General features: G+C 40.9%; 1 protein-coding gene across 1 annotated transcript in view; it reads left to right on the top strand.

Annotated features, from left to right (window-relative positions):
* SLC6A1 (solute carrier family 6 member 1) overlaps positions 1 to 16,071 on the top strand; it is a 56,165-nt gene that overhangs the window by 14,274 nt on the left and 25,820 nt on the right. The gene's annotated exons all lie outside the window — the stretch shown is intronic.

Below are 16,071 nucleotides of genomic sequence, written 5' to 3'. Positions count from 1 at the left end.
TGTCTGGAGGATGGGTATCACAAAGGGATGCTGCTTTCATTTGGGGTTTTTTATAGGATTAATTTAGTCCTGGCTACTTAATGTCACTGTTGCTTCCACAAAATATTTCCAGTTCTAGAACAGCAAACTAAAATCTTCAGTTTAAAACAAGTGTCTATATTTAATTTGAATGGTGATAGCAACTTCCTTAAAATTGGAGGTGAAATTCATCACTGGTTGGATGCTCAGAGGAATCTGAAATGCGTAATATACTACTGAATGAGTTGGGTTTGAGGATGTCTAAACTGTCTTGCAAATAAATGCCTCCAACAGTATGGTTTATTTCTAGGGAACATTATTTAGCAGCAACATGAGTTATCTGCCATGTAACAGTCAGAATTCACAGTTTTGGTGAAAGATCATCTACTATAGGAATAAAGACTTCTTTTGTTTACGTGGAGGGGGGGAAACATGCTTCAGGCTGTTGTTTACAGCTACCGATGTGATAGAACACAAACATGCCTTTGATCATGGAATCTCTGATTGGCATCTTTACAGGGAGGGGGAATCTTCAAGGGTAGCTTAAAGCTGGCACTTTGTCATCTTGCAGTGATAAGCCCTAAAAAGGGCTATTGTATGCGCTGGAGTATGTTATGCATAATAAAAAATGAATACTGGAAGAGTTAGAAACAGTAATTTATATTCAGTAGCTGAATTATGCAAGGTGTGGAGTACTGTCTTGTGTGGAATATACTCAGTTAATGAGAATTTCTTTGCTAATAAAAGGCTTCAAGTTTTGGTCCAATGGGTCTTAAAAATGGTAATGCTATTTGTGGATGTGATTGGCAGGTGTAATCCCTTGCCTGCTCTCATCTACATCTTTCCTTTCCTAGTCTCTGCCAGCCATTAGACAAAAGCATAATTAAATACAGTAATTCAGAACCAAAGCAGACACTATCATTCATGGTACACAGATATTTGTCTCCTTTGAAAAATTCAGAAACATCATTTAATATAATCCAGTGGTGATTTTTAAGTGATTTTTAATATTTTCACATTCCTATTGCCAATACTGTGAATGAATTGTAAATGTAATATATTGCTTAACAAATAATGCTACCATAGTTTTTTTCTTATCAATTACTTGTAAGAAATACACTAGTCTTACTCTTTTGTCTTTTAATTGTACCACTTGATGCCAACAAATACTTCCATAGGATGAGAGAATCCAGCTTTCCTCAGTTTCCCCTTATCTTTCATTGAGGTAAGTGATGACTTGTTGATAGCCATTTTACAAGCTTTCTTTTTCTGAACAAACTTCATAAAAAGAAACAGACTATACAAATGTACAAAATAGTATTGGCTACATCAGAGGAGAGAACACTTCACTATCTTGATGCTAAGCAGATGAGAACTAATACTTGTGAAGAAATCCGACTTGTTTTGCAGTTGTTATTTTATTACACTGAAAAGGCTATGCAGTTAACTTCTGTGCATTATCCTTTAGGAGTCCCCATTGCTGGGTTAATACCTGGGTGATACAGCTTCAGAGGAGCCAGGATATGTTGCTCATGTTCTTCAGTACTGTGCAAGACAAAGATTTCTGGTTTTGTGGAGAGAAGATGCAAGGAGTCACTTATTGCCTAACAAGCAGATACTGTTGTTTTTTGTTTAAGGAAAATGAATACATTTTAGAAAGAAGGTGTTAGTGAAGAATGAAGAAATGTGTAGGACTATAAATCATAGCTTTATTATTTCAGCCCAAGTTTTATGGTGTTGAGTTCTGTGAAAAATAAAAACTTCCTCTGTGTCTGTGTTGGTATTAACAGGTGCAGCAATTGCTTCTGAAACAAGTCCAAGCAAGTCACATTAAGTCCTCATTTTACACCTCACTGAACGCTGTGCAAAGGGCAGAACTTCCCGGCGGTATAAGCAAATATAATTCCATTGATAGCTTTGGCGCTGAGCCTATTCACTTAAATCAGTGAAGTAGTATCTGCTCATGCCTCAGTAAACAAAACCTATTCAATTATATAGGTCAGTGTTCATTTTAGGACAGTTCTCAGTCTCTTAAATGTTTCCCCTTCCAAGGTTAACAGTGTATTCCCAAAGAGAGCTTAATTTTGTCAGCCTCCTGTTTCTGAGGCTGGAAGAATTGTGGGACCAGTATTACCAATATTGTCTTCCTTCAGTCGAGACTTTTGATGGCTGTATAATGGGAACAGTATTTTTACTTCCAAACTTTTGGAGGTTTAGTAAAGCTCTTTGTGTGAGGGGAAGGGATCACAAGGTGGATGAATGCACTCGCACGTGTGAAGCCTGAGGTGTACAGTGTTAGCCCCTTTAAAAATACTGCAACTCTGCAGGACCGCAGGGTTCCCAGCTTGAAATTGAGATATACAAGTGGTTAGGGAACCTTCCTAAAGTCAAGTGCTGCTATGGTGAAATGCAGGCAGCTTTGCTTCTGTCTTGGTAGGTGAATGAGAGTCACTGGAAATTGTCGGTATGGTTAGCTCAGTCAGTAAATAGAAAATAATTAAAAAAAAAAAAGTCAATACTGAGTTCTACAAACATTGTTTGAGGATCAAGTGGTGGGTTGGCCTTAGATTTTTTTTTTTTTTTTCTTGTTTAGAGGAGGCCATTTAAAAGGCTATTTAGCCCTCCCCAGTAAACAGAACCATCTTCTCCTTTGCAGGTCTTCCCTGGAATCATTCCCCTTGCTTTCAGGAACACTTTCCTCCTGGTCTCAGTGCAGCATAGATAGAAATTTGAGAGAAGCGGTGGAGCTATTTTTGGCTTGATCGTGAGTAGCAAGAGAATTGTTAAGAAATTTGTATGCAGACCCAAATAAAACAAACAATACAGACCAGCCCTCAGCTAATATTTTCAGCTACACTGCGTAAGTAACACAGCTGTGAAGAGAAACTGTGAGGAAGAGTGAAGGACTATACTTGCCTTTCAATGGGGTATTGCTCCAGTATGCAGCTTTTTGATTGCTGTGATCAGACAGCTGATAAAAGAAATGAGCCTGAGGGACACTGACATCTCTAACCTGCCTTAGGTGATGCGTAGCAGAGATCACCATCCAGCACACATATCCTGGCCATAGAAACTTTGCCCTGTATATAGCCCTGATTAAGCTATGTCAAATTTCTTGGGTGTTACCTTAATTTCAAGGATGTGCCTAAATCTGGATGGTTTAGAGGAAATCTTACCCATTTTAAATAAAGAAAGTGCAGAAAGTTGTTTTCAAAAGTTAAGAAAAATTAGTTCAGGAGGGCTGTTGAACATCCAGTGTTCTCCTTTGCAACAAATTGCCTAGTAAGCGACAGCGTGACAAGTGCTTAGCCTGGAGTGGTGAAAAGTGATGAGCTGTTCAGAACATATCTTCCCTTCTGGACTTCAGGTGAACTTGCAGAGCTGCCACTACAAAATTCATGTTTGGGATTTTCTTTGGAAATCGATAAACTGAGTAAGAGTTTATCAGTTACCATATCGTATATTGGTTATATGGTAAACATGGTACCTCATAATACTGATGTCTCTGCTTTTCCCTTTCAAAAGAAGGACTTTTCATGGTGTGTTGTACTCGTGCCTAAATTGTTTGAAGTTAATAGAGCTGAGACATAGCCCAAGAATAGAAGGATGCTTATGTCATTTGGGGGGCTTTTTGTAAAAGTTCTCATGTGTGCCAGTTTGTTGCTGTGTCTTTTTTCCATAGAGGAAGCTGGTTTGTAATTGGCCTTTGCAAATCAATTTTTGTTTTATTTTTGCTCTTAAATGTGACAATGCGCTTTATAAAAACAGTGCAAAGAGAACTGATGCCAAAGTCATTCCAAAATACATAGTGAATTGGCTTCCCTTTACGTTTATTTCTCAGGAGCTAGTATTTGGCACTATTGCCCACGTGGCTGTGGGACTCTCTTTTTGGCTGAGGATTGGAAACTTCTAAATGGGAAGTAACTGAATGCTACCAAGTTGCTGCAGGCTGAGGGAGATGAGTTTTGATGTGCCATCGGTTTTCTCTTGGGGTGTCTGACCAGTGTTTCAAAGAGGAAGTGTCCTCAGAGATTTACTCCTGTGATTTCTGTTTCCAACTATTGTTGCAAGGGGACTCAGAGCTGAAAAAGAGCATAAAATTACCTGTAGAGCACATATGAGAAGTGAGGCCTGTAATTATGTTGCTCATTATTAAGCTTGTTCTTTGATTAACAGCTTCCGGGGTCTGCCACCAGTCATATCTGGGGTAGATTTCATCAGCTATCTGTTAGAAAAGAACAACTGCAGATAGACAGAATGCAAATATCAGTGCTGAATTTCTGCCAGGACCCTCGCTTTACTTTTCAAAAAGTGCCAAGGCATCTTTCACAGTCACAAATGTTGACACTTACCTCTTGGATGGGACACAAGGACAGGCTTATTGTGAAGAAAGTGGTTGCAGAAGCAATTTGCCTAGCATATGAATAGCGTCTGCATGTGGTAGTATTCCTCAAGAGGAGGAGAGAGAGACGGTTGATCTGCCAAGCAGTCCAGATAAATCGTGTCCAACAAGAAAATATACTGGTTACGGGAGGAGGAAGGTAATTGGTACCATATATTGGTGCAAGCTTCTTTCTTCAGCTCAGCACTCATGTATTATGGTGCAAATAACTGAAACTGCTTCAGATTCATCTGAAGAATAATTTTGCATGCTTAATGATAGCCTAGAGTTCTTTGGAACTGTGAAGGCCTTTGTCCCCGAATCTTGATTGCTCACTTTCTCAGACAGAACTGGTGGCATTGAGTAACTGAACAGACAGAACTGGTGCCATTGGCAGTGGTCTAAGACAAATTCTGCTTGTGAAGCTCTTGAGCATTGTGGAGCAAGCAATGCTTTGAATGTTGATATCAAATATTTATCTAACACTTAGCAGGTGGTAACTGTAAGAAGACTGTGTTGGGAAAAGGAGTTTCTTTCATCCATCTAGAGGAACCTATGCTACTCAAATATCTCTGTAAAGAAAAGTGTGTGAAGTGGGAAGAGATGCAAAAGTGAGGCATACTAGAAGCAGCACAGGAGTGTGTGTAGTGCATGAGGTATGGTCTGTTAAGCAAAGCTGCAAAGAACAGATCTTTTCGGGAAAGTTTAGTCAAGAATAAACTCCGTTTTACCAGTAGGTAGGGAATGCTCAGATATGAATGACTCTTCCAATTTTTGTATGTAAATTTGACCTCTGACTCTGAAGGCCAGTGGAACAGGACTTTGTGAACCCCAGAAGGCACCTTAGCAGTGAAGAGTGTCCAAATAACACTTCAAACATTAAATCCGGTAGCTCTTTTCCTATATCCCTTCTGTCTTTGTTCCCTCTGGCTAATTTACTCAAGTCTTGTCTTATGACAGTGTATTTATACTCATCAGACTTATTTCATTTATTTAAGAAACCCAGTTGGGATGAGTGAAGGAATGTTGCTGCATTGTAATTCTACACTCTCTAAAGAGAAAGTTTCCAAAATCTGTGTGCTCCCCTAGAGCAGTTAGGGTAGTATCTGAGACCTCACTTTATAAATAAGTTCTTGACCTTGTGCCTTATTAAAACCCAGAAGTCATCTGTCTTCAGGATTTGAAACCTGATAGTCTGTAGAAGATCCATCTTGCCTATTCTGGCACCTGTATACCTCTAATCCTGTTAAAATATCATTCTTCTTTGGTAATTGCACATGAACACCTAAATTACTCTTGTTCCCTTTCTGTAATTCTCTGTTGTTACGGTCTCATCACTGCTTCTTGTAATTTTTTTCCACTTGGCACAGCATCATGAAATGAGCAGGTTCTCAGGTTTCACAAAGGGCTGATGTGGTCCTTCCAGCCTGGGGAGAGCATGGTCAGTGTGTGAGCTCTTTGGCAATAAGGAGTGGTTTCTGTTGCGTTGTCTACTACCATGCTCAGTACTGCTCCTCTTTGGAGACCTTCCCAAATCTGGCAGGAAAAGGGACAAGCTAGCACCTCTTGAACAGAATCAGTAGATGAATAAGTATATGCAGGTGCTGGAAATGCAGAAATGAAGGGATTTCCTGCACTGCAGTGTGCACTTGCTACAGCATATAGTTATCTTAGGCTGCTGCCTTGGTTGTCCTGCCCAAACATGGGGAGGGGGTCTGTACAGATATATAATCTGCTGCTTAGTATTGCTTTTGATCACTTTTTTCCTATCACTTCATGATTCCCAAACAGCAAGAGGGGTGAAGAATTGCAATCCCAGCTGTCCCAAGAAGGAGGTAATCATCTACTGTGATGTTTCAGAAGTATCAAGTGAAAAAATGGAAGAACGGGAGCATCGCTGTTATGGTGATTTGGGGGAGTTTGCCCCCTTTTCATCCGCCAGTACTGCAGGCTGTTGAAACACAACTGCCTGTGGCAGTCTTTTCATGCTTAGTGTTGGTGCTGCGCTCTCTGAACTGCTTTGTGCTGCAATAATTACCGTGATTTCTATCAGGGATTGGAATCTGTGAGATGGGTTAAGCTTGTAAATGGAACCTTTGCCTAGGAGTGTTCAGCGTGTGTCTGCAGTAGCCATTCCATCATAAATAATGACCATTTGCCATGATAAAGTTTGAACAAAGTGAGTGGTGGTGAGCCTTTAGGACTGGGGGCAGGAGGTATGTATAAGAGTATGTGCGTGTTTTCATTTGCTGCCGCTTCAGAGAACTGCGCTCCCCTGGTGGAAGATATGACTGTATGAATTGCTATTTAATCAGGGATGCTAATTAAGTCTTAGCTCCTTAATGCTTTCATGGGAGAGCTATAGATGATTTGCAGTTGTTGGAGTTGCAGTTGCAGACAATTAAGCTGCTTTTAGCTCAGTAGGACCTGAAAGTGCAGTTTTGAGGGATATTTGGGATTTGGAGAGATCCTTTCATCTTCAGCATCTTCCTTGGTCTAAAGCAGTGAGGCAGTGAAGAAATACATTCATTTTGGATCTTAAGAAGCCCTTTTTTGGTGTGTATAAGTACAGTAATACTGTTATGACACAGTTAATGTAATTGTTGGTTAAATATAAAGCCCATTCTTAGCAGAAATCTTGGTCAGCTTTTCAGCATTGCTTGTTGCAATTGAGAAACTAAGGTGGCCATCAGCTGTTCTATCAGATGCCAACAAAGGGTTCTTACATGTGAGTCTTTGCAACAGTTTTCACTGGAGTGGTTCAGCCTTAGTACAGTGGATGGTCTTAATGGGGAAACTTTGCAATGACTGGCTTAAAGAACTGTAAGATCTATGAGCTGAAGTGGGAGCAAATGTGTGGAATACTTGTCAGACTTAAATACAGACAAAACCAAAACCAGGAGCTAAATACTGCAACAAATAGCCTGCAAGTCTGCTCGGGGATTCAGAAGAGGCCGGGATTTTGGTTTTAAGTTTGTTAATCCCCCAAACTTTGTATTTCAGTAGTTGATATCAGTGATACTTTATGGTAGTCACCATAATCTTTGGTCCTCTAGGAGCTGGTTTAGTAATTGTGTCATGGGCTTGCATCCAATAATATGCGGCTCCTACATGGCATAAGGGAAAATGGAGTAGAAAAATATTCATATATATTTTTCTTCATCTGAATAGTGCTTGGAAAGGCAGACTTCTCTTAGAAAAAATGTAATTTGGAGAAATTTCAGATACCTGAGGCAGGAGAAAGAGCACAAGATGGACATAAGAGGCTTTATATAAAAAGCACAGTGTATAATCAGTGTGTGAGACTAGAATAGTTTTTTTTACTTTGTTTTCAGCAGTTAACTCTTTCCTTTCCCCTTCCACCCTTACTGCTATGGCAATCCTCCCTTGGTAGGGCAGAAGCTAGTCACAATGGAAATGTGAAGGTGGTGAAATAAACAGTAATTTCATAAGGAACAATGTCAGATCTCGCTGGGCCTACATCAAGTGGTTGGTCTGTACCAAGTCCATGAACTCAGACTGGGAAGCTTGCTTCTCCTTCAGGCTCAGTATATTCATATAATGCTCAGTATTGTTTTTCAGCTGTGTACTGCTCTGGTGTCACTAAAGTCTGCTGAACTGTGACACAGTGGTGATAAACTGACAAATATTAGTTGAGGGCAACAGAAGCCACGTACTGCAGTGATGCAAACAGTGTTGGCATTGCTAGTGCCAACATAGTCAAACAAATAAACCTAACTCAGCAAATTAGCTTGGGTACCTGAAATGCTACAGTGGGTGAGCTTATAAGCTTATTCAACTGGGCTGCATGCAGGACCTGAGCTAGCTTTTTCAGAGCCATTTTAACTGGCTTGGTTCTGGGCTGCCTTGCTTAGTGTAGATAAACACTTTGTGTAGCTTTTTCTGATCTGTTAAGTGATACATAGAGTCTTCCCCACTAGCACTATGAATTTTCCTTGTCTGTGCTTAAGACAGTGAAGGAGTCTGAAGTGGTACCATCCTGACTTCAGTCTACTCTGAAGTACTTTCAACTAGCTACGTAAAATACATGCTAGAAAAGCAGAAATTATGATTGTAACAGTTAATAATAAATGGAGGCTCTTTCTGCCTTGGATTTTAAACCTGTTCTGGAGCTGGGATTAGCTCATTTTGTCATTCAGGATTCTTCCAGGTTTATTCTATGCAGAGTTTCTACTACATATTGGTTTGAGTTTTGGCTTACTTCTGTCCTGCCCCTCTTGTGATCTAACTGTACAGGTGCAGAAGGAAGTTATTTACAGGAGAAACAGTCAGCCTTCAGATGCTAAAGCTGCCCAACTGTCTGGATGTGCAATTACAACTAACATACTCATTCAAATGCATGGAAATCAGTGAGACAAGCCTTTTGGATACTGCAAATTGCACTCCCTTTTTGAGAGAGGGAAAAGTTGGGTATTCTGTAAGCTACTCTTTATAAGACCATAGTCAACAAAATTGGTGACCATTTGAAAACTTGAATATTATCCATCATAGGCTGCCATACTGACTGCTATATAGAAAGAGGTTGCACTTTGAAATGTCTACAGCCACTCAGCCGTCCAATCCTGTGGCTCCAGAGAATGTGTTTTGACTAATGTGGAAATATTTATGATATGGAATGAGGCATGGTCTTTGTGAAGATGGCTGGGTTCCAATTCCAAGATAATAAATTCCTATTAGATGGTTGTGGCCATTTCATCTTTCTGAGTTTATAATTGCTGTAAATTAGACAAATGATCCTATATAGATTTTTTCATGTTTAAAGCTGTTGCATGTCACATTTTAAGGGTAAGGAATTATTGCTGGTGACAGAACTCAAACATCATGCAAGATCAATATCTCCCTAATTTGTTCCAGTGTGAAAATCACTGATTTTCTAAGCTCTGTTCCTTACGTTATCTAGGAATCTGCTTGTGCTTTGAAGGGCTGGATGGGCAGTGCTAAGATACTATCTGAAGTAGAATGCACCAATCCTGAGGAACCCCTATGGGAGGATTAAGGGAAATCTTTGATGGGAAAAGTGTGGAGCAGCGCATATACTATGGTATGGTGGCAGAGGAGTAGATGCTAAACCAGCCTAAATAACATTGGGAGACTGGAAGCCTACTGATGCCTACATTGTATTCTTAGCTGTTTATGGATAATGAATACACAGATCTTCTTGATTGGCCAGAAAATATGACCATGCCAATTTTCAGACTGTTTTCTCAAATAAATTGAGAATATTATTGCATCTGTGATTGCCTGAGGACACTTTTCTCAGATCTCCACTTGAGAAATCCTGGCTCAAAATAGAGGTCATTTGTTAATAGCTAAATACCAGAAATGTGCTCTGTGGCGGAGGTATGCATGGCTCTTTCCAATGAAGATCCTGTTTGCTAGCTCAGAGCAGAGGTTGGTGACAAGCATATTTTACAGGTGGTTAGGAGTGTGATTTCCAGATGTGCTTAAGAATCTCACCTGAAAATAAATTCTTACTGATTTTGGAGGGTTGTAGGCTTAAATATCAGTTACAGATCTGCCCCAAAACAATGTTAAAACACAATTCAGTACTGTATAACTGTTGCTGTTTGGTCACATTGGGCTTTTTATTTCCCTTACAAACAGGTCTCATCCACATATCTGCTTTTATCTGTGTTGTAATTTGAGGGGCTTGAGTAATTTTAAAGAGAAACATCCAAAACTGGTTTCTTGGCCAGATCTGGAGCAGACTCCCCTGAGAACTAAATGGCTTATTGCTCCTCGTCTTGTAATGGGGGGCTTGAGTGATTGCTTTCTTAACCCAAGACTTAGGCTCCAGCTGGAGTCTTTGGAGCAGTTCAACTAGGGGAGGAGGTTTGAGTTGTGGTTTTATTACTGTCAATTTCATTAATAACAGAGCTGTTGTCCAGGAAAAGACTAAATTTTTGAACCAGAAGTATGCAGAGACTTCAAGTGCTTAAATTGAAAGGTGCTTTTTATTTATTCTGAGAATGTATTCCTCAACATAGCTTATGTTCCAGATATTTTAATGTCACTTTTATCTGTGCTTACAGTCATTAGTTTGCAAATGATGATTGAGTTAGCAAATTAGATTCCCTCACCCCTGGCGAGTGCCACAAACCTTGCAATTGTGAGGCTGTGAGAGTCTTAGAGGGTGAAAAAGCAGGTTCCAAAAAGAGGAAAAAAAATAACCATACCAAATTATTCGCTGCAGCAAATAAGGATTTGTCTATTATAATTAAATACATATAACTGTTTTCCTAGACAATCAAATGGAATTAAAGTGGTGTCACTATGAATGGTCAAATCCTTAAGTGTGGATCTGGAAAAATGTTTTCTGATATGTTATTGTTCAGGTCAGGCAGATGGAAATAAAGCTGGCAGTCTTGCAGATTGTTGCAAGCTCATCCATTCTGAGAACAAGGTAAGCCACATGTGCACTCTTACCTGATATGAAACCACATTCTTCCTTTTTCAACTTCTTACTGATGAACTGTGCACCTTTAGAAAAGGGCAAGCTTAGCCTAATCTTCTCCAGGGAAAAATCGGCAAAATCCTGTCTCCTGTGTAGAATAGTCCTCTTTGGGTAGCTCCTCTGAGCATTCAAACAAGTGGTAAGGAAAAAAGACACCCCTCTCCTCTTCCTCCTTGGTAAAGGTGTTTGCTTCCTAAGCCTTGGGTTTGGGCTTAGTTCTGAAAAATATGCCTCTTGATCAAGGGAAACTGTGTCTTGTAGTGACTGATACAAAGTGATTGAGTTTCTGCCTTCCTCTTAGGCCAGAAATGGTCAGTGGACTGAAGGTTTCTCAAGTACCTCTGCTGTGTCCACAACCAGTCTATTTGCTTTGCCCATGTGAACAAGAAACCTGGCATTTAACTGACCCAGATGGTATATTTTGCCTGGGACTTGCTGGTTTTCTTCTTTCCCGCTTGTTGGTCAGCCTAATTATCCCACTCAACTACTGGAGCAGCGTGACATCCATGTCACTGACCAAGGTCTTACAGAAGTGGCAAGCACTAGTTCTAGGCATAGGCTGGGGAAAACTCTTCAACTATTGAGTGTGGTTTTCAGATTGCGGCATTAGCCCTTGCTTCCACTTTGTCTTGTGTTCTTCTTGATGTTAACCAGATGGTGCTTTGTCTTTTGGATAAAAGTAGCAGGCCTTGATTCATAACATTTGATATTACCTGGCTTCATGACCCTATCAGTTGGGTTTCATTTATGAGCAATGCCACTGTTGGTATGTGGATGTTTTCTGATAAGTTTGCTGTGAAAAAAATGTGTGTTAAAACCAAACAAATAAATAAACCCAACAAAAATACAACAACAAAACAAAACCCCACAATCAACAAATCAATTCCTTCATGAGGTATAAAACTTAATCCATTTTTATACTGCAGTAAGTAAAGTGGATAGTTTGTCTTATATTTAAAAATTACTAGTGAGAGCTAGCTGTTCTTAGAGGTCCCAGATGAGAAGAGGTATTGGTGAGTATACAGGATGTGCCTAAGGAGATTGTTCAGTCTGGTTTTTTAGAGCAAAGCTTAGAAGCTACTTAGTAGCTTCAAAGCTAGAGACTGGTATAACCAAAATTCGTGGCTGATTTACAATGCATGTGGCTGCTATACTGGAAACCTTTGTACTACATTTCTATGTATTCTAAATAATCCTATGCTGAAAATGGTCTAAAATAATCACTATTGTGAGAAGGTTAAAAACACATGGGTACGCTGTTAGCCATATAAATAAAATGCAAACCCACATGGGTATGACTATCCCAGATCAAAAGATCTCTTGACCCAGGCATCACAAGTTCTCTCAGCCCAGGATCTGCAGCTGAAGTGCCAGCAAGATGCACAAGAAACATGAGTAGGGGCTGCAGATAGCACCTCAGGTTTGGTGCCTTACCAAGTGCAAATATGAGACCCATTGCTACATGTAGACTTGCTACCATGAGTATGTCAAGATTATAGAAAGATCTGCATTCATTAAAGGTTATTTAGTTACAGAAAACTGAACCTGAGATGCTGTTGAACTGTTGTTAAGGGGACTAGGGCTTAGATGTGTAGCTGCAAAATACACAGAATGCATTTGTGTTTTGTTCAGTGATGCCAGCATTGTAGAGCAGAACCTGACACGCTGCGTGTGTTGAGACAGGCTTTCAATGTAGCCTTAATCATCTTGGACAGGAGTGAAACCTTGTCCCACTGGCATTGTGAGGCAATCAAGGCATCAGTTAAACCCAACAGTGACTGGTTTTCATGTGCTGACCACTTGAAAAATTCTCAAGTTTATCTTGAGCTTTTTTTTCTCTTTTTTTTTTTTTTTAAGTCATATGGAAGCCAATTGGTCCATTAATCTCCTGCCTTCAGCCTGAGCTTCCTGATTGTCCTTATCATTTCAAGCCAGAAAGTTTTATAGATTTGCTAGGCACCTCAGTATTGCAGCTTCAATTTTATGATTTGGCAGGAGGGGAGAGGAAAGGAGAGAATATGTTGTTTCCTTTTTAAACTGCTTTTGGTTCAGAATGATATCCCATTTAAACTTAAAGGTTTAGATTGAAGTTTGAGAATCAAAGAAAATGTCTTTAGCCTGGAGCTCTATCTGAAAAGGGTAGCCTAAGATTCAGGGCTTTTCTTTCTCTCTTCTGAGCCTTCTCTAAAAGGGAGTTTCTTCTAATCTCTGCTTAAAGAGCCTTAACTGTATCACCATGCACATGTTTGGTTTGGTTTGCAGTGTATGGTAACTGCATGTAAGAATCATGAATGTAGGTCTTTTCTTATTCAGAAAACAGGACTATTTAAAATCAGCCATGATCTGAAATGTAGGGGCAGCACCAAAATTAGAATCACTTGGAATTAGCATTGTTGGCAGCAGCTATTGGCAGCCAGTGGGCTTGTAAAGTAGGAAACGGAGCATCTGCCATAGCTGCTTTTTCTGCACCAGGCTTGGAGATGTTTGGGCCTGTGTTATGTGTGGCTGCTAAAACTGGATAAAGGTTTTAGTGGGAGCTGGGGGGAAGGGGGGGGGGAAATGCTGAATTGCAAAGAAACAGTGCTATGAATTGAAGGAAGCTTCACTGACATGAAGATAGCATGCCCAGCTTCTAAAAATGTGGGCCATTATCTCTCTGTCAATGTATTTCTGGCCCTGACCCTGATGCACATGATATGTGGATCCTCTGTTGGGTGGGTCTCTCCCTAGATAGCATCCCGTTCAATGTTATCCAAAGCAACTTGTCCATCCACAGAGAAAACCTGAGCTCATATATGCCATATGCTTGAGGAATGAGTTGTCTATGGCACTTTAGGCAGTGTTTTCAGATTTGAGACAAACCCAGATATCCCTGTATTTAGACACTGGAGGTACATTTAACCAAGGGAAACATATAGCACAAAAATGTGGTGGTTTTGTTTCCCAAACTTTGGCATTATTAAATCAGAGCTTTTGAAATTTTGTGACTGTTTCTTCTTCATTTTACAGAAATTGTTTTTCTAGTTCTTTTTGCATAATGAAGCATGGAATTGAAACATGGGGGGTTTGTATGGTTTTTTTGTTTGTTTTTTTAAGGCTAATAAAGAATTGTAAACACTGTTCAAGTTTTATTTCTCTCTCTCCCCTCCCTTGGTGAAGATTCACTTTTTCAACTATTAAGAGTTAACACCAGCCTTTTCAGATTAGGTATCCATTTTAAGACAATATCTGGTCTAAACTGGGCCTGATTGGGTACTGGGAATTACGTGGGAAACTGTAGGAGGAGGAACACTGTGCACTTAGTGAAGCTCTGGGTGTGTGGGTCAGATGCTGTGCATTTTGCTTTTGAAAGCTTAGTGAGGATGTACAGCTGGTACTAGGTAGTGCTGCAGTTTCCCTCCTTCCACTGTGGAATGGTGTGGGTGTTGGCATGAAACAGGAGCCAGCCGCAGGCTGGTGATCAGTAATCAGTTGTATTAAGTATGGGGAACTTTGGACTGGAACAATGCTTTTTCTGTTGTATTCTGACATGGGGAGCCACCTCTTTCTAGCTACTCTTGTCCAAAGCAGTAACACTTTGGGGGGGAGGGGGGGAGGAGGATGTTGCAGTGACAAATGGAACATGTTTCTAGGCACCAGACAAACCAAAATTGCAGTAGACTCAATCAGCTCACAGAAAAGGAAGGTAAGAGTCTTTTATATCATGCTTTCACCAAAGGGAACATGTAGGTCTTCAGGGATATGGCGGGTCCTACTGAATTACAGTGTGCCAGTAGTCATAGACTTCTAACACCATTCTAGCCCTTATCTGATGGCTTCCCAGGACTGGCTGTAGCAGATGTGGCCTGAGCTCAGGGACATGGCCCTGGTAGAGCAGTTTCATGCAGTCAGTTCTTCCCTCCTGTGTCCACCAGCCAATGTGAGCTGCAGACCCGTAAATGACTCTAAGGGAGTTGGAGCAGCTCTCCAGTCTCCTGAAGAGGGATGCTGCTGTGCCCTGGTCCACCTTGCTCAGTGGCAGCAGCACTGCAGAACCTCCTTTTCCATCTCTGGGCTACCTGGTAATGGCTGCCTGCCAACAGATGTAGCTTATAGCACATCAGTGTGCTCTCCTCTTCAGGAAGAGAAATAACATGCGACTTACCAGACTGGTGAAAATTAAATAACAAAGACTGCCTCCAGTTATTTACAGTGAGATTTTTTTTGTTGGTATATTTTTTTGTTCTGTTTTTTGCAAGGGGAGTGTGTGTGTACGTGTTTGAGGTTTTTTGGTATGTTTTTTTGTTTTATTTTGGGTTTTTTTATGTTTGTGGTTTTTTGCATGAAGGAAGCCTGTGATCTCTGCTGAAGCCTTTCTCTGCCTGTGTTTGCCTTCACAACGCAAGCAATCTTTCATACCTCATCATTTGTATGCACTAGAAGTAGAAAAGGCTATTAGAAAAGTGTAGCAATATTATTATTGAAGGTTGGGGGATTGCACTGGGACACTGTGCTCTAACTCCTGCCCCAGCCTACTGCTTGGGCAAATTCCTTTGCCTTTCTGCCATACTTGCTGCTTCCTTTCGCCATCCTGCCTTCCTTTATTGGTGCATCTCCAAGGTCTCGCCTTCGTGCAGCCCCTTGAGGCAGCAGCAACTTGGTACGGCTGACGCAGGGAGTAAGAACTGCACAACTCCTGCCTGTGGCATCGTGGTCGAACTCCTGTGGCCAGGGCAGGAACTGCTGGGGCAACTGTATCACAAGTACTGAATAAGAGTGGAAAACAGTGCAAATCAGTGGGTGGAAAGAGTAGGTGGGCAGGCTGTCTACCACCCTCATCTTCCAGGTGCCTCTCTGCCTTCCAGATGGGAGAGTTGTGGGTGGAGAAAGCGGTATATAAGGACAGCGGTGCCTGTAAGTCAGAACTATGTTTAACTGCTACAGTTCAGAGCATCACAGACCTACTGCTCTGGTAAACGTGTGTTTGACTTGCTTCTGTGGCCCAGAGGGACCTTGTTTGTTGGGCTATTTCCTGGGTGTCAGCAAGGGGATACTGGGACCTCTCCTGGCATCAGCCAGGGTGCTGTCCGTCACCAGTCATGATCTTTCTTGAACCTCTCCGTGTTCCCTAGCAGCTGCATTTTCTACACTGAAAACCAGTATGGTCTCTGAGGGAAGGCCTTCAGGTTTGCACAAACAGGTGCTTATTAACACTGCT

This window comes from Cuculus canorus, chromosome 11 (genome assembly GCF_017976375.1).
Source record: "Cuculus canorus isolate bCucCan1 chromosome 11, bCucCan1.pri, whole genome shotgun sequence".
NCBI lineage: Eukaryota > Metazoa > Chordata > Aves > Cuculiformes > Cuculidae > Cuculus > Cuculus canorus.
This window is presented reverse-complemented; position numbering and strand designations above follow the sequence as displayed.